The sequence below is a fragment of the Dipodomys spectabilis genome, unplaced genomic scaffold (assembly GCF_019054845.1).
Source record: "Dipodomys spectabilis isolate Male_0828 unplaced genomic scaffold, ASM1905484v1 ptg000067l, whole genome shotgun sequence".
Taxonomy (NCBI): Eukaryota; Metazoa; Chordata; class Mammalia; order Rodentia; family Heteromyidae; genus Dipodomys; species Dipodomys spectabilis.
The window spans coordinates 6,653,965-6,669,903 of record NW_024870744.1 but is presented as its reverse complement, the minus strand read 5'-3'; positions in this window follow the sequence as shown (position 1 = coordinate 6,669,903).

The window sequence follows — 15,939 nt, the reverse complement described above, 5'->3', positions numbered from 1 at the left end:
CATGATGGCCCAAGAGAAGAGATTGGAGGCTGGCTGAGGTCTTCAGGGAGCCGCTGGGGCAGACAGAAAACGGCCCACAGACTTGAGGATCCGGGAGAGGCGACGGTTTCTCCTTTGGCAGCAACAGCTTAGAGATCATATTGGGACTTAGAAATCAATTGCTCCCATCAATCAGAACTTGGCCGTCACCATCTGAGCAGCACATCTAGTTCTGGAAACCTCCAAATGGGTTCAGGTGGCACCTGATAAATGCGTGTGAGTCAGAGAGAATGGCTTGGGGAAGGGATGCGAACAGTGTGACCCGGTCAAAGCCTTGCAGGAGAACGAAGAAGGGGAGACAGGACAGGTTGGCCATGGGGCAGGAAACGTGGGTTCAGGGAGCCTGGCATGGGAGTGGCCGAGCCCCCATGACTGGCCTTTGAGCGGTGTGACCTTCAGGAAGAGCCCTGGCTAGGTGAGGCCATGGGTGACCGGCACCTGCTCTGTCCCTCAACCCCTACCGGAGGCCCTGGACAGTGGGAAGCCTGCCTGGCCCTCGGGGCTAGAAGGAGCCTCACCTAGAAGTGGAGGATTGAACTGCTGGCTTGGCCGTGGACCCCAAGACCTGACAGAGCAGGAGGCCGGGGGTGGGGGGCAGAGTCTCCCCGCCATGCCTGGCCCTAGCGCCGGACAGGACAATTTCCAACCATTGAGTCAACACATTATTTATTTATTTATATACTTGTAAAAAAAATCTTCAAGTAGTTGTACAAAGGAGTTTCAATTCAACCTGTCTGGGACTGCAGTGCCTCTTGATCAATGTGTGTGGTATGTGGTATGTGCGGTATGGTGTGTGGTAGGGGGTATGTGGTATGTGTGCTGTGATGTGTGCTATGAGCTGTGTGCTGTGTGGTATGTGCGGTATGGCATGTGGTATGGGGTTTGTGTCTGGGGAAGGCATTGAAATCTTCCCAAGGTAAGCCAGCGTCCTGATAAGGCGCCTGCCTTGCCCTCGACCCTGCCCTGCCCAGGCCCGGCCCCTGCCCCTGCCCTGCCCCTGCCCCTGCCCTGCCCTGCAGGCTAACAGAGGAGTTCCTCATGCTGAGTGGAATTCTGGTGACCTGCAGCTGGATCTGCTCCCCAGAGTCCCCCTAACTCAGCTGCCACTGGAGTCACCCACAGCCTCAGCCTTGAGGCCAGGCTACCCTGGGGGGTGGGATACAGCTTCCACACCTGCCCACCCAATGACCCATCATATCCTCCTGTGGGTGATCTTGAAACTGTCACTTCAGAGACAGAACCACATCCATCTCCACCCACCGGGCTGCCCCAGGCCCTTGGTGCCCTGCCAGCCCAAAGGGGGCTGATCCAGGAGCTGTGGGGAATTCACATGCTCAGGTCTGACCGGCAGAAATCCAACAATCGCATCAATTAAGTACACACATATAAAGATAGTACTTTGTGTGTGTATTTCTATAAAACTTTATGGATGGGCATCTACTATAAGCACGTCTTGCATGCAGGTGATCTAATGAAACATCCTAATCTGTGTGAACATTGGACTGGGGTTTAAATATTTCTCATCACAAAACCTCTCCCCAGCACAGAATGAGTCCGTCATCCATTCTGGCCCCAAGTCTCTGGGCAGATTTGACGCAGAAGTGCTACAGGTGACAGAGAAGACCTTGGAGGAGTGAGAAGGGGCCTCCAGGAGCAATGGATGTCTGACTGCAATACCACACACCCAGGGGGCATGGGAAGACCTGGTGACAGGACCACATACGCAGACCCAAGGGACCACCGAGGCCATTCAGATCTGGCCCCGGTGGACATTTATCTGGATTCTCTCAGGAAGACAGCCAGCGAGGCAGGAAGGTGGGTGGGCTGCCCTCCTCCCCAGGTGCACGTGTCTGGATACAGCTCTGCCAGCAGGATGGCGTCCTCCTTTGGGGCGCCAGGCTGTGTCCCCAGTGTGGCTGCATCTCCATGAGACTGTGAACACATAGGATGCTAGCCCAGCCTGCAAGGCCTTCCTGTCCCTTTCTCAGTCTAAGGAAGTGGCAGGTGCCGGGGAACCGGGCCTGGGTCCCCCTGCTCCCGGCACCCTGCGCAGGCGGTGCACCATCTGCCAGCTGCCTGCTCTCCTCTCTGGTGGGCTAGTGATGAGCAGAGCGCCTCTCTGGGCACCAGGTCTGTTTCGTGTGCCCCTTCCCAGCCATGTCCCAGGAGTGAGGTGTTAGGGGAAGCCACATGCCAGTCCTGCACCAAGCTTCCTGCTTGTCCTCTTCCAGACTGACAAGTGGAAATCAGCCCGTCTGGGAGAAGTCCAATCCCCAGACATATGTTGAGAGCTGCCATGTTCTGCGGTGTAAGAATGTCCCTGCTCTCTGGAGCCCCCCCAAATCCATTTAGACCTAGATGCAGGGGTGGAGAGCCCCTTGTGGGGTCACACATCTCCCAATTCCTGGGGCTCCAGACAGCTTGCAGTAGCTCACAGCCTCAGGGGGCGATGGGATCCAGGATGTCTGCGCTGCGTGCGCTGACTGCAGCTCAGGTGCTGGAGACGGGAGGCCACTGGAAGGGGGCGGGGCGGGGAGGACGGGGGAGGGGCCCTGAGACTTTGCATTTCTGGAAGGTTCCTGCTGGTTGGAAAATACTGGATCAACAGATTTCCAGGCATTTGGCCTAAACCCAGCCCGGTCATACCCCAAGGGTGATACCTCTTAAACACACTTCTGGGAAGCCCCAGAGCCACCCCTCGCTCCAGGCCCCCCGGGGCTGAAGCTCTGCGCCAGCCAGCAGCCTTCGCTCTTCGGCAGAAAGTGTGGGGCCCCATGAAGGCAGCAGTGTGAGACAGAGCGTTCTCCTGCCCGGAGCGGCGAGGCCCGACACACAGGGGTGTGATGGCTGTTTACCCAGCACCCCGTGTCTTGGAATTAGGTCACTTGCTCTTTTATTCTTTTTCCTGGGTCTCACCTCGGAGCTGGCCTTGGGTCCAGAAGGAGACATGAAGGGCGTGGCCTCACCAGCCACGTCGCCGGAACAGTCCAGACTCCAGGGCTCCTGGCGGGATGGGTTTCCCACAGGGAGATGGACATCAGCTTTGGGGGCAGGGCAGAATGTTATGATGGATCTTGAATAGTCCCTCCCTAAAGGCCACACGTTGAAGGTTTGGGTCGCCAGTCTGCGACACCACTGGAAGATGGAGCATGCGGGCGCGGGGTGGGGGTGGGGGGTGTCGTTGATGTGGGACCCCAGCCCCTGCCAGGAGTTAGATAGGCCTCCTTCACTACGCCTTTGCCACCACAGGCCCAAAGCAACAGCCCAAACGACCAAGGCCAGCACTTCAGACCGGGACACCTCCGCGTGCGTGCGTGCGTGCGTGCGTGCGTGCACCGTCTCCTGGCTTCTCTGGGAGGTGAAGGGGGCAGATCTCCTACCAGGGACAAGCTCCCTTCCCTTCAGCCCGCCAGGGTCCCAGAGTCTCCCGCCCCCCAGCTCTGGGTGCAGACCCTCAGCACCGCCCCTGAGTCAGAAGAGGCATCCTTGTGGACAGGGCGACGTCCATGGGGAGTGGCCCTTTCCCACCTGGGCCAACCCCTTTTGCTCTGCTCTCTGCCTCTGCCTCTGTGCCCCCTCTGGGCTCTGGTGAGGCTTTGTCCTGCGGCGGCTCTGGCCCAGTGTGGTGTGCTCAGAGAGGCTCTGGGGAGCTGAGCTGATAAATTCTCACCCTCAAGTCCCAGCACCTTTGAAGATAGCTCCCATCTATCTTTCCTGTCAACTAAAACAATCCAGGGAATCTGCAATAGCATGGCACAGCGACAGTGGCTGCAAGAGGGACTCTGATGTGGGTGAGCTGCAGAAGCGGAGGAGGCACTCAGGTCCCGCTTCCTTCCAGCCCATGCCACGCAGGGAGTGTGGCGCTGCAGGGGGCCGTGAGCACGACAGGTTGTACTCAGAAGCCAGCATGGTGAATTGCCACCCCTGTGCACAACTACGGAAACATAATAGGCATATAATTAAAGACAACTGTGTTAGCAGGCCGAGGGCTAGTTGGCAGGGATCTGGGCCGCCGGGGTGGCTGGAGGTGGGGGCGGGACATCCTGAATGAGAGCCACATAGGGTTGTCCCACCCTCTGCCTGCAAAGCCCTCTCTGCCCATTCCAGTCTCCTGACCTTCAGTCTGCATCGGTGAGACCCCAGTGATCCTACAGGGAGAGCCGGGAAGCTGGCATAGCTGAGCAGATTTCAGCAGCTGTCAGAGCAAGGAAAAGGCTTGAATTCAAGTCCCACCACCCCAGACTTCTCACTGAAAAGCCAGGAGACCTGGCCCTTCACTAAAAGGACTGCATTCACCAGATTAAAGTTATACGGTGGGATTAAGGATCAAATAGAGCTACACTGACATCATCTGAAATGCTCCCCACAGGGTCCAGAGAGATCTGCCAGCAATGGATCCATCTACAGCTCAGAGCCCAGGCAGGTCTTTCCTGAGAAAGAGTACTTCCTCCAGACCCCGTAATCCAGGCGCAAATGGTACCATGCGTAAAATCAAGCCTCATCAGACATGCACAAGAAGAAGGTGTGAACTGTAATCACTAGAAAATGGGGTGCCTCAGATGTCAGAATTTTCAGGGGAAGGTAGTTAGTAAACTGCGTAAATATGTTATTAGAAAATATTGTAGAAAGGATGGCTAGATTACGATGCCAGGTGAGGTATGGAAAATCGGTCTATAAAACAAGAACAGTGAGCATCCATCAAGCAAACAGAGCAGGTGGAGCTGTAGCCCAAGGGGCACCAGACAAGGGGTCCTGAAGATGTACTTGCTAAACACTTCTACATCCAGTCAAGAAGCCCTAGGTCCAAGAACTCAGCGGAGACCATGCCCTCTGAACACAAGGAACGCTGCAGTGGGCTGTCTGGTCGAGATCAGAGGAGATGGACCTGAAATGCAGCCAGAGAGAAGGTCAAAGGAGACGAGATGGGGGGATGGAAGACCTCAGTATCTTCTTTGAAGATAGCTCCCATCTATCTTTCCTGTCAACTAAAACAATCCAGGGAATCTGCAATAGCATGGCACAGCGACAGTGGCTGCAAGAGGGACTCTGATGTGGGTGAGCTGCAGAAGCGGAGGAGGCACTCAGGTCCCGCTTCCTTCCAGCCCATGCCACGCAGGGAGTGTGGCGCTGCGGGGGGCCGTGAGCACGACAGGTTGTACTCAGAAGCCAGCATGGTGAATTGCCACCCCTGTGCACAACTACGGAAAAGAAGACCTTGTAGCGCACGTCTGGCACCTCAGTAATCCAAGATTGAAAACAAAAGGAAGGTCTTCATTTAAGGGGCAGAGAGAATGAGCAGACACATGTCACCAGCAAAGCCAAGGGTGTCCTTCAGCTGAGAGGAGGGGACAGAAGGGGCACAGAGGGAAGGGCAGATACTTCTGAGGAAGAGAAGCCTAAGGCAGGGCAAGTGAGATTTCTGCAGTGAAGCTCATATTTTAAAATGCTGCTAAGTCCAGTGCAGTGGCTCATGCCTATCATCCCAGCACTTGGGAGGCTGAGGCAGGAGCTGCTTGGCAGGAGCAACTCCATGGAGAGCAAGGAATAAACACTGTTCACACCCGTGTTCACACACATGTGTGTGCACATGTGGATGTGTGATTGCATGTGTATCTATGTACATGTGTAGATATGCATGTGTGGGAGGTTGAACATATGAGCCTGCATAGTTGACGGCGTGTGCACATAAATGCATGTGCAAGTTGTATAGGTGCCTACACACGCACATTTGTCTGTGTGTTCATGTGGTGATGTATGCATGTACCCTTTCGTGCATGAGTGTGCATGTGTGTGCACGTGTGTGAGTATGCATGTAAGTATGCACCTGTGGCTATGTTACAAGCATGTGTGTACATGCGTGTGTATACTTGTGTGTACATGTAGTTCTCTGAGTGAGAATGTGTGCACATGTACATGCAGATGAGTGGTAGATGCGTGTGCACACGTGTGCACACGTGTGATGTGCAGCCAGGTTCCTCAGGCTTCACCCGCCTCGGCTGGCTTTTCCTGAGCCACACTGTGCTCAGCTTGCTGGGGCACCACCGTCCCAGGTTGCAGGCCATGGCAGGGCACCGTGTGCACAGTGTCTCCTTGCCTACTTTCTGCCCTCTATAGACCAGTTCTGAGAACACAGGGACTCACCCACCTGTTCCCCACTGTACCGCAGGGCAGAGAACACTGTCTGCCGCATAGTAGGTGCTTATGAAACCTCAGCACAGGTTCCTCTCCTACTCAGGAGGCCAAATCACAGCAGGCAGCATGCCCCCTGGGATATTTCCTTGGGCAGCCGCAGAGTCCCAATAGGAGCTGCCTTGGGAGGCCCCGGGGCAGGGGGTGGGCCCTGGATATAGGTAGGGAAGATAGCGGCAGCATCCTCTGTTCACTCTGCAATGGTGCCCATTCCAGCTGGGAGCCCTCCAAGGGGAGCTGGAGGAGTCTGGATCGCGCCTTGAGCAGGTGCAGGTGAGGGTCAGGCAGTGGGAGGAGTGAGCCAGGCCCTGGCTTTCCAGTGGGTCCCGTTGGAATGGACGTGGTGCAGGAGGTGGAAGGGCAGGTGTGGCGGGCAGGTGTGGCGGGCAGGACGGAGCGAGGTGGAGAAGGAGGCAGAGCGTCTGCATGCTGTCCTGAGCTCTGTGGAGCTGCACAGGGCCAAGGCTGCCTCTCGCCTCAGGAGAGGCTCTCAGATAGGTCTCCCCCGTGGTGATTCAGCCCTCAGAGAAGTTTACTTGGCGCATTATTACATTTCCAAAAGATCAGTTCAAAGATGATGCGTTCAGTGTCTTTAAAAGATGATGGTTTCAAAACTCGGATGCTTTCTTAAGTCTTTAAATGTGGGCTTATAATCCACATTTCTTTTAAGGAAAAGTTGTGAGTGACTCGTGTTCTGTTCACTGACTTACTGTGTGTTTTAGTATTTCAGTTGTCTATCTTCAACAAAACCTCTGGAGTATAAGTTATTTTCCAGAAATCTAATAATGTAAGCATGCGAACACAATGAGTTTAAGCAAGCGGGGGGTGGGGGGGGCCTCTTAAATGTCCCCAATGCACAAATAAAAGCAGCAAGACTTCCAGGTGAAAATCGCTCATGTGTCCCATGGCTCAGTTTCACCTGTTCCAGTGGATTTTCCACTTGTTGCTTTGATAGGCTGGATTCTCTTAAACATTGCCAATATGCGAAATGACAAGTTGACAGAGATGTGTGTGTGTGTGTGTGTGTGTGTGTGTGTGCGCGCGCATGTGCACATGCACGTGTGCACGCTGAAAAGTTCCCACTGTGAATCCAGTCTCTAGATTCTGTCTAGACTCAAAAGAAACCTGCCCAGCAAGGAGGCTGCTTTCACTGCTGCACCAGATAAGCAGGAGGCTGGAACTACGTTAGCTCCTCCCCACCCCGGCCCTGGCCAGACCCCAGGCCCTGTCCGCTGCTGCTCCCAGCTCAGTCATCCCGAAAGGCCTGGCCTTTCGTGGGCACTGGGAATGTTTAAATGATGGTCTTGGCACAGTTTTATGCTCTCATTCCCGTGACGGGACCCACGCGAACCCCGCATGTGTTTGTCTGACATGGGGTCACCGTTCCAGTCCGGCACAGAGGTGAATGGTGGCTAGAGGCGGGGAATGTGGCTGTCTCTCTTTCAGTGGGACCCAGCCAATGACAGATCTGCTTCAGGTCTGGGTTCTTCTCCAGACGGATGCCCCTGGCTCTCTCTCCCCCAGCCAGCTGTCCAGGGGCTCCCAGGAGAAGTTATGCACTGGGACCCCCCCGTCACGTGCCACTGTCCCCATTTCTGTGGCATGGCTGACATCTGGGTCCTAGGGTCTCTCTCAGCCACTCTGGGTTGCTCTGGTTGGTTCTGAGAGCCCCTGCACTCCAGCCCAGGGAAACCCTGCACAGAGCCGGCTTTCTGCTACATCTTCTGAAAACATCCCAGACAGCATCCCGGTGGATACTTCTAGCCGCTGTAGACCTGAAGCACCTCAGGGTCCCTGCCCGGGCTGCAGCTAGCCCCTCCTCCGAGACCACGTGCTGACAAGAGCTTGGGTAGGGAAGGGACAGCTGTGACAGGGTGAGAGGTGACCCCCTGTGTGGTCAGGGAATACGCCCGGATGCTTCCTCTTTGTCTTAGCAAAGCCCTCAGCGGAGGAGCTGGTGCTGGGTTTGGTGGAGTAGAGGAGGCGCTTGCTCCCTGGCGAGATCTACATTCACTGGACGATTATTCATTCTCTGTGGTGGTGCAGGGAGGGAGGTCCTCTGAACCTACATAACCAAAAATGTAACCTTTTCTCACTCTCGATTAATTCGTTAATCAATTAATTTTGGTTCCAGTCTTGAACCCTGAGACTGGGCATTTGTCCCTGCGCTTTTTTTTTTCCCACTCGAGGCTGGCACTCTACCACTTGAACCACAACTCGACTCTGGTTTACTGAGTGGTTTATTGGAGATAAGAGTCTCACAGCCTTTCCTGCCCAGGCTGGCTTTGAACCGCAATCCTCAGATCTCAGCTTCCTGAGTAGCTAGGATGACAGTCGTGAGCCACCGGCACCTGCCTAGTTTTTAAAACAAAGTTTTTAATTAACTTTAATTCTTTGTTTTAAACATCTGACTGTTGGGTTGGCAGAAGCAACAGCCAGCTGCTAGCTGCTTGACTGAGAGCTCTCGCGCCCTCCTCTGTGTCCACTGCTGGCCGCTGTCTGTGATCCTCAGGGGCGCAGATGGCTTACTGTGGCCGGGTAGAGAAAGGCCCAGGCAAGGGCCTCTGGGGTCCCGGCAGCCCAAGTCCAGCCAGACCGTGACAGCCTCTGCCTCTGTCTCTGGAGGCCCCTGAGAGTCGTGGCGGCCTCCTGACAGGCCAGGGAGCTGTCAATCAAGTGGCTGCGTCTGCAGCGCTCCCTCCCAGCCCAGCTGTCACCTGACAGCTGGTGTCCTGTGGGCCACTCTGGAAGACTTGGCTCCCGCTCAGGCCACTCCTGCAGCTGCCTTGGAAATGGCACGAGTGCTCTTGAGCTCGCTGCTCACACAATGGCTGCTCTGGAAGGGAGGGGCACTTCCGCCACAGTTTCAGACAACCTGGGCGCTCAGGCGCCTCTCTACACGTTCTGCCCAGTCCACAGGGAAACCTCCAAGCAGTAGGCTGCAAGTGTGGCCTGGGTTTTTGTCACTGTCATCGTGTCCATCCAGCAGGCCCGGGCCCCAGGCTGCAGCAGAAGTTCTAAGACCACCTCTCCCCATGGTGTTAACCTCTGATGGAGCAGCCCGTGCTGATGGCACTAAGGCATGTGGGCCGGAGTGCTGCCAGCAGCCAGAGGGGGAGCAGCGAGGGGGGCTCGGGAGGTCTAGGAGCTGCTTCTCTGGCAGCTGGGGAGAGCGACCAGGGAGCCGCTGAGCTCTGAGCACTTGGAGCTCAGAGCTGCCACCGGGAGGAGCCTCCCTTACCCGCCCTCAGGTTCTACCCGAACTGAGCTCAGGAGCTCACCGGTGGGTGACTGAGTTTGGTGGACAGCCCTGGCTTTCTACAGAGATCGATGATGTATCTCAACTAATCTATTTGTCTGCTTTTACATGTACAGTTGAGGTTTATGGCCCCATTGAGAGATACAAGGCCTAGGTAAATTACACCTCAAGTGTGTGTGTGTGTGTGTGTATATATATATATATATATACATATATATATATATATACATATATATAGACAGACATAGGGAAACCATCACCCTGGTCTAGATAACAAGCGTTCCTGTCTGTCACCTCCCAGCTCTCCCGCTTGCCTCCCTGACAAACAGCTTCTGGTGTTCTCTCTTCCTTAGCTTGCGTTCTCTGAGGCTTTCTGCAGATGCACTCATGCGCTGCCTGCTCCCTGTGTGTTCTAGATCCAGAATTCACTGGCCCACTTTGCTTAGTGATCCTGTTGAAGGAGGGATTATACGTCTGTGGATTCAGCCAAGCACAGGTTAAACAACAGCAACAACAAATGAAACTTGAAGAGAACAGTAGCCCACATGTGCGGGCATTATTTAATTTCCTGTGGCATAGGCGCTCCTACACAGCATGTGGCTTTTGTGAGGACTTTGAGTGGTCTTTTGGTGGTGTAAGAGCACAGGAGAGGGTAGGTTGTATTCCGCCTGGGACTGAGCATTCGGAGACCCTGCAAGCTGCAAGCTGGTGGGAACCGCGGGGACTGCGTTCTGTCGCGGGCCTGGAATGCTGTTTTTATCCACTCAGCTGTTGGTGACAGGGAGGTTGTTTCCAGCACAGGGCCATTACGGGCCGTGCTGCTTTGCAATTTGTGCAGAGGTGTGTGTTTGTTGCTGTCTAGCGGGGAAATGGCCAGCTGAGGCAGGAGATGTGTGCTGCTGGACTTTGTTATGGAATTCCCAACAGCGGGGCTCCCTCCCCCTTCTCTCACATTGGGCACTTTCCCCCGGTGTGGCAGCATCTCCCTCTGCCATCGTCCATGCTTTCCATGAGATGGTTGATGCCAGCATCCTGTCCCGTGCAATCTGTGCATCTTATCTGGTGGTGCATCTCTTTAGCTTGTGTGACAGTTTCTCCCATTGCACGGCCTGTTTTCTTTGTACTAAGGCTCTAGGCTTCCTTGATGTGTCAAATGCCAGGCTTTAATCAAACATGTGACACATGGGTTTGCTACTACTGCTGCAATGACAAGTTACTAAATGGGGTGGCTGCATACAATATAAATCTATTACTTTGTAGCTCTGGAAGCTGGAAGTCCAAAATCAAGATGCTGGTGGAGCAGCGTTCCTTTCAGAGGCCAGGGGGAGAGTCCTTTTTCTTGCTTTTCCAGAGATACCTGCCCTTCCCTTCACCTTCAGAGAGCTCCACTCAGCCTCGGGTCTGCCTGAGCATATCTTCTTCGTCCCTCACCTCCTTTTACAAGGGGCCTGGGTCATAAAGCCCTAGGTAAACCAGGACTGTCTCTCCACCTTGAGATTCTTAATGCATTGGAATTTGGCCGTATATGGTTCCCAGGTTCTGGGGCCATTATTTAGCTACCACATATGATCTCCACCTGCTTTTCTCTCTTTGTTTTTCTTCCTATTCCCTTTAGAGAGCCCTTTAAAGAGCAGAAGGTTCTGGTTGTGATGTAATCTACTTATCAATATATTGCTTCTAGAAATTGGAAATCTTTGCTCGCCTCATGTTGCCCTCTAGAATTGTCTTCTACATGATCACATTTAGCTCCATGACCCATTTCAAGGTAACTTCTATACTTGATGTGAGGTAGGAACAAACTTTTTTACTCCACATCCAACTGTTTCCAACACCACTTGTTGGAAAACTTATTCTTCTCTAAATTTCCTTTGAGCCTTTGTCAAATAGCAATCTATCTGTGTGGGTTTCCTTTAGAATACTGAGATGGACTGATTTATCTCAACTGATCTATTTGTCTGCTTTCAGAAGATCAGTGTCATGTTATTGCATTAATGTTACGTGTTAATCTCCCAACTTTATTCTTTGGTTTGGTTTTGGCTATTCTAATTCTGGCTATTCTACTCTGTGCTTTTAGGTATGAATTTCCCATGATCAACTACAATTTCTTAAAAAAAAAAACAAAACCTGCTGTGATTTTGATTTGGACTGTGCTGTATCTGTAGATCTATTTATTTGAGGGAGAGTTGGCATTCTGATACTATTGAATCTTCTGAGCCATAAACTAGGTATGTCTCATTATTTAGTCACATCTTTAATTTTACCCTCAAAAATATTTTGTCACTTGCTGTACATATGTGTTGTACATTATTAGGTAGATTTATTCACAGAAAATTTTATATTTTAATGCTCTTATAAGTGGTAGCTTTATGTTCATTTAAGCCGTTCATTGCCTGCATTTGGAAAAACAATTGAATTTTCTGTGTTGAGCTTGTATCCTGCCATCTAGCTAAATTTACTTTCTATTAATTTACTGGTTGTTTATGTGGTACCAAGGACTCGAACCCAGGGCCTCGTGCATGCTAGGCAATCATTTGCCCACAGAGCCACATTCCTAGCCCTAAATTCACTTTTTAGTTCTAGTCACTGGCACAAATTCAGTCAGGTTTTCTGTCATCATGACACGTATTTCTTTTTGAACTCAGTTTGCTGTTCCCTCCCCTGTGTGACTGACTTTTCCCGGCATTTACGCTGGAGGAATGGCAGCACACCTCTGCCCTGCCCTGGACGGGTCTTACTGCTGTTGGTCTCGATGACACCAAAGGGGATGTGGGCTAGGGACTTGCTTGTTGAACACGTCTCCTTCTGTGGCGACAGAGCCTGGGTGTCCCCAGCATCCTGCAGCCTTGCTGTTTGCAATCTTGTCAGACTCCTGTGCTCGGGTGTGAACAGGACTCAGAATTTGATTCTACTCAGTAGATGACAGATGATGCCAGGTGTGTGTGTGTGTGTGTGTGTCATGCGCATGTGACCACGTCACATAAGCAGGTAGCTCCTGCCTTGCGGGTTTTGCTGGTGTCCTTCACCTTCCTCTTGGATGTGAGGCAGGGCTTAGCCTTGTGAGGGGAGCCATGGAGCAGGCCCTGCCAGAGGCCGCCAGGACCCACAGGTATCTTCCAGCCACCATCCAGCAAGACCCAGGGTCCCTCACCCCCACCACCACAGGGACTGGGCTCTGGGAGAGGTGGAGCAAGCTTCAATCCTGACCATTTGGCAGCTGAGCTCAGAGAGGACAGTGGCCCTGGCTGCTGTCTGGATGGCTGCATTTGGTGGCCCTCAGCCAAGGATGCAGCACAACTCTGCATGGCTTTTGACCACACAAGCCATGAGGCAGTGACAGTGAGGTCTTTCTCTTTTTTGTCAGTTGTGCGGCTTGAACTCAGGGCCTGGGCACTGTCCCTGACATCTTGTGCTCAAGGCTAATGCTCTATCACTTTGAGCCACAGCTCCACTTCTGGTTTTTGAATGGTTAATTGGAGATAAGAGTCTCACAGGGACTTTTCTGCCTGGGCTGGCTTCAAACTGTAGTCCTTAGATCTCAGCCTTGGATTCCAGGCATGAGCTACCAATGCCCAGCTTGCAAGGGAGTTCTTTTAAGCTGCCAAAATGTGCTGATGTGTTATGTGGCAATAGAAAACTAATGCTGTTCTCATTGCTTTTGTGAACCTGGAATGGATGATAATTGCAAATACTTGCCTGTTTCTTTAGAGACAATTCCATGGTTTCTCTTTTTTAGTGCTGTAAGATGAAGAATTGCATTGTTTTTTTTTCAAATGCTAAACAAGCCTTTCAGGTCTAGGATAAGTGTCACTTTCTCACTTTCTCAAGATCTGTTCTTTTTACGTAGTGTGTTTGGTTTGCTAAAATTTTGCTTAGAATTGTATCGTGTTCATGAGGGCTATTGGTGTACAGTTAGAGTTTTTCCTTGCACAGATTTTTGTTTCCTTTTGCTATCAGGGGAATGCTGGCCTTAGGGAATGAGCTGAGAACTAGTTGTGACTTTTCTGATTTTCAGAGTATGGGAAGAAATTGCTATGCTTTCTTCCTTAAATGTCTCGTATAGTTCCACCTGGAGACCACCTGGGCCAGAGGCTTCCTTTGGTGGACTCCATTCTGTTGATCCACATGTCTACCTTTACAATAGTGCCACATGCTCTTAGTAAAGCGTCTCGATAATAAAGTCTTAGCCATCATTCCCTTTATATAGACAGGATTGTTCAAGCCATGGTTTGCTTGAGTGATTTGGGGAGTTCAGGAAAATTGTTGTTGAATTTACTGGCACAAAAATGCTCACAGCATCCCTGAGTGTTCCTTGTAGAGCTATCTGTAGAGTAAGTAGAAATATCATCTATCTATTCCTAGGAGTATATTTTGTGTTCTCTGTCTCTCTCTACCTCTCTCTGTGTGTCTGTCTCTCTGTCTGCAGTCTGTCTGTCTCTTCTCATTCTTGTCAGTTTTGCTAGAAGTTTGTGCATTTTATGGACCATCTCCAAGAATCAGCTCTGGTTACATTGATTTTTCTCCACTGTCTTTCTATTTTCATTCTTCTCCTTTTCTCTTCACTTTGGATTGAATTTGCTCTCATTTTCTAGCTGCTTAAGGTGGAAGCTAGAGGGGAGGGAAAGGGAAGCCTGCCTGCCTCACTCACCGGTGCTTAATTGTAAAATTCCTGTGCCTCCCCCTCGGCTACTGCTTCAAAAATCACCTACAAATTCTGCTAAGTGTTTCCTTTTTCCTTGATTTAAAATCTGTTCTCGTTTTCCTCGTGCTTTCTTCGGTGCCCTGTGCACTATTACTTAGAAGGGCGTTATTTAGAACTCAGACTCTAGAGATCTGATTTGATTTCTGATTAGCCGCACCGTGGTTAGAGAGCCTTCACCGTGCCACGTGAATCTGCTGAAAGCTGTTGTTTTCGTGGCTGGTGAAGGGCTTGTAGCAGACAGCTTTTGGAGCCACAGTTTCCTCTTCGGTGGGCAGCACGCACAAGCGTGGCACCCTGCAGCTTCCCAGAGCCTTGCTGCGGACCTTGGGCCTGGCTTCCGTCTCTCCACTCCTGGCCTCTGACCACTCGCCACGTGGTAGAAGCACATCAGAAACACCTTGGCCACCCACGTGAAGGGGCATGTCACTCTATTGCTTTGGTTTTGTGGTGTTTTATTAAAGGTGGTGCACGTGTGTGTGTGTGTGTGTGTGTGTGTGTGTGTGTGTGTGTGTGTGTTGTGTTGATCCTGGGGCTCGAATTAAGGGCCTCATGCTTGGGCTCTGCTCTTGTCTGGTTCTCTACCACATGACCTCTTCCCCGAGGCCTTTGTGGATTGGTTATTTGGGGGAGTGGATCTTGCTCTGGGCCCGGGGCCTGCGCTGCAGGCTTCTTCCTCATGCCTCTCCACATCGCTGGGATGAAAGGCATGCTCCACTGCACCCAGCAGTCTGTGGGTTGAGATGCAATCTTGTGAACTTTGCTTCTGGGCTGGCTTCAACCCTTATCTCCCACCTCTGCTTCCCAGGCAGCTAGGATTAGAGGCCTGAGCCACGGTGCCTGGATAATTCCATTTCTCTCTCCACTCTGCAAGGGGGGTAGAAAGCACCCCGGGCATCTCACCCCATGGCGTCCACTCTGCGTCCACCACCCTCTCCACAAAGTTAGACTTCTGAAGTTACAATTCATGTTGTGCAGAGAAATCGTGTAAACGCCTCTTAAGAAAACCGCTAACTCCTCAAGCGCGGAGTTGTGAGTGAGGTGGAAGGCAAAAATAAGCAGTTAAATACAGAAACGTTTTCAGTCTGTCAAGCTAGAATTTTTTTTGAAGTGTTGTTTTTGAAATTTGCTTAACTGCAAGGGCAATGAAAATAATCTTTATAAACATACAACGTAAGCGGTGCTGTAATTCGTGTATAAATGCTGTGTGTGGGGGGGGTGTTGATAAGTGTTGATGAGTGTATTTGTCTTAAGCAAGTGCATTTGCGCCCTGTGTGACACGTTCTTGCGTGAAGGTGGCACCTGGTATTGTGGAGGTCACGCATGATGGTGGGAAAGCTTCTCAGGTGCCAGGGGTCGGGCCGCCGCCGGACTGACCTGTGCCACGCTGGTGGGCAGCTAGGGCCCCGCAGCAGAGCTCCCCCCTGGCTCCTCCAGGCCACTGTGGTCCCCATGAGCGGGGAGCTGCATCTGCCCGGAAGCCCACTGCCGGGGCGTTCCCTCCTTCCTGCTCTCCTGAGCGTCCATGCTCTGCCCCCAGATCCTTCTGCCTATGTCTCCTCATCGACTGGCTTATTGACGTGAGGTCTGGCTCATTTTCTTTTTTTCTTTTTTACCCAGACTGGCATTGAACTGTGATCCTCTTGATTTCGCAGGTAACTAGAATTCCAGGCTGACAATGGCGGTGCCGAGGGGGAGATTTCTTCCTGACACTGCTGCCACTGAGTGAAAGACGTTCGTTAGGTCAGGGCAACAG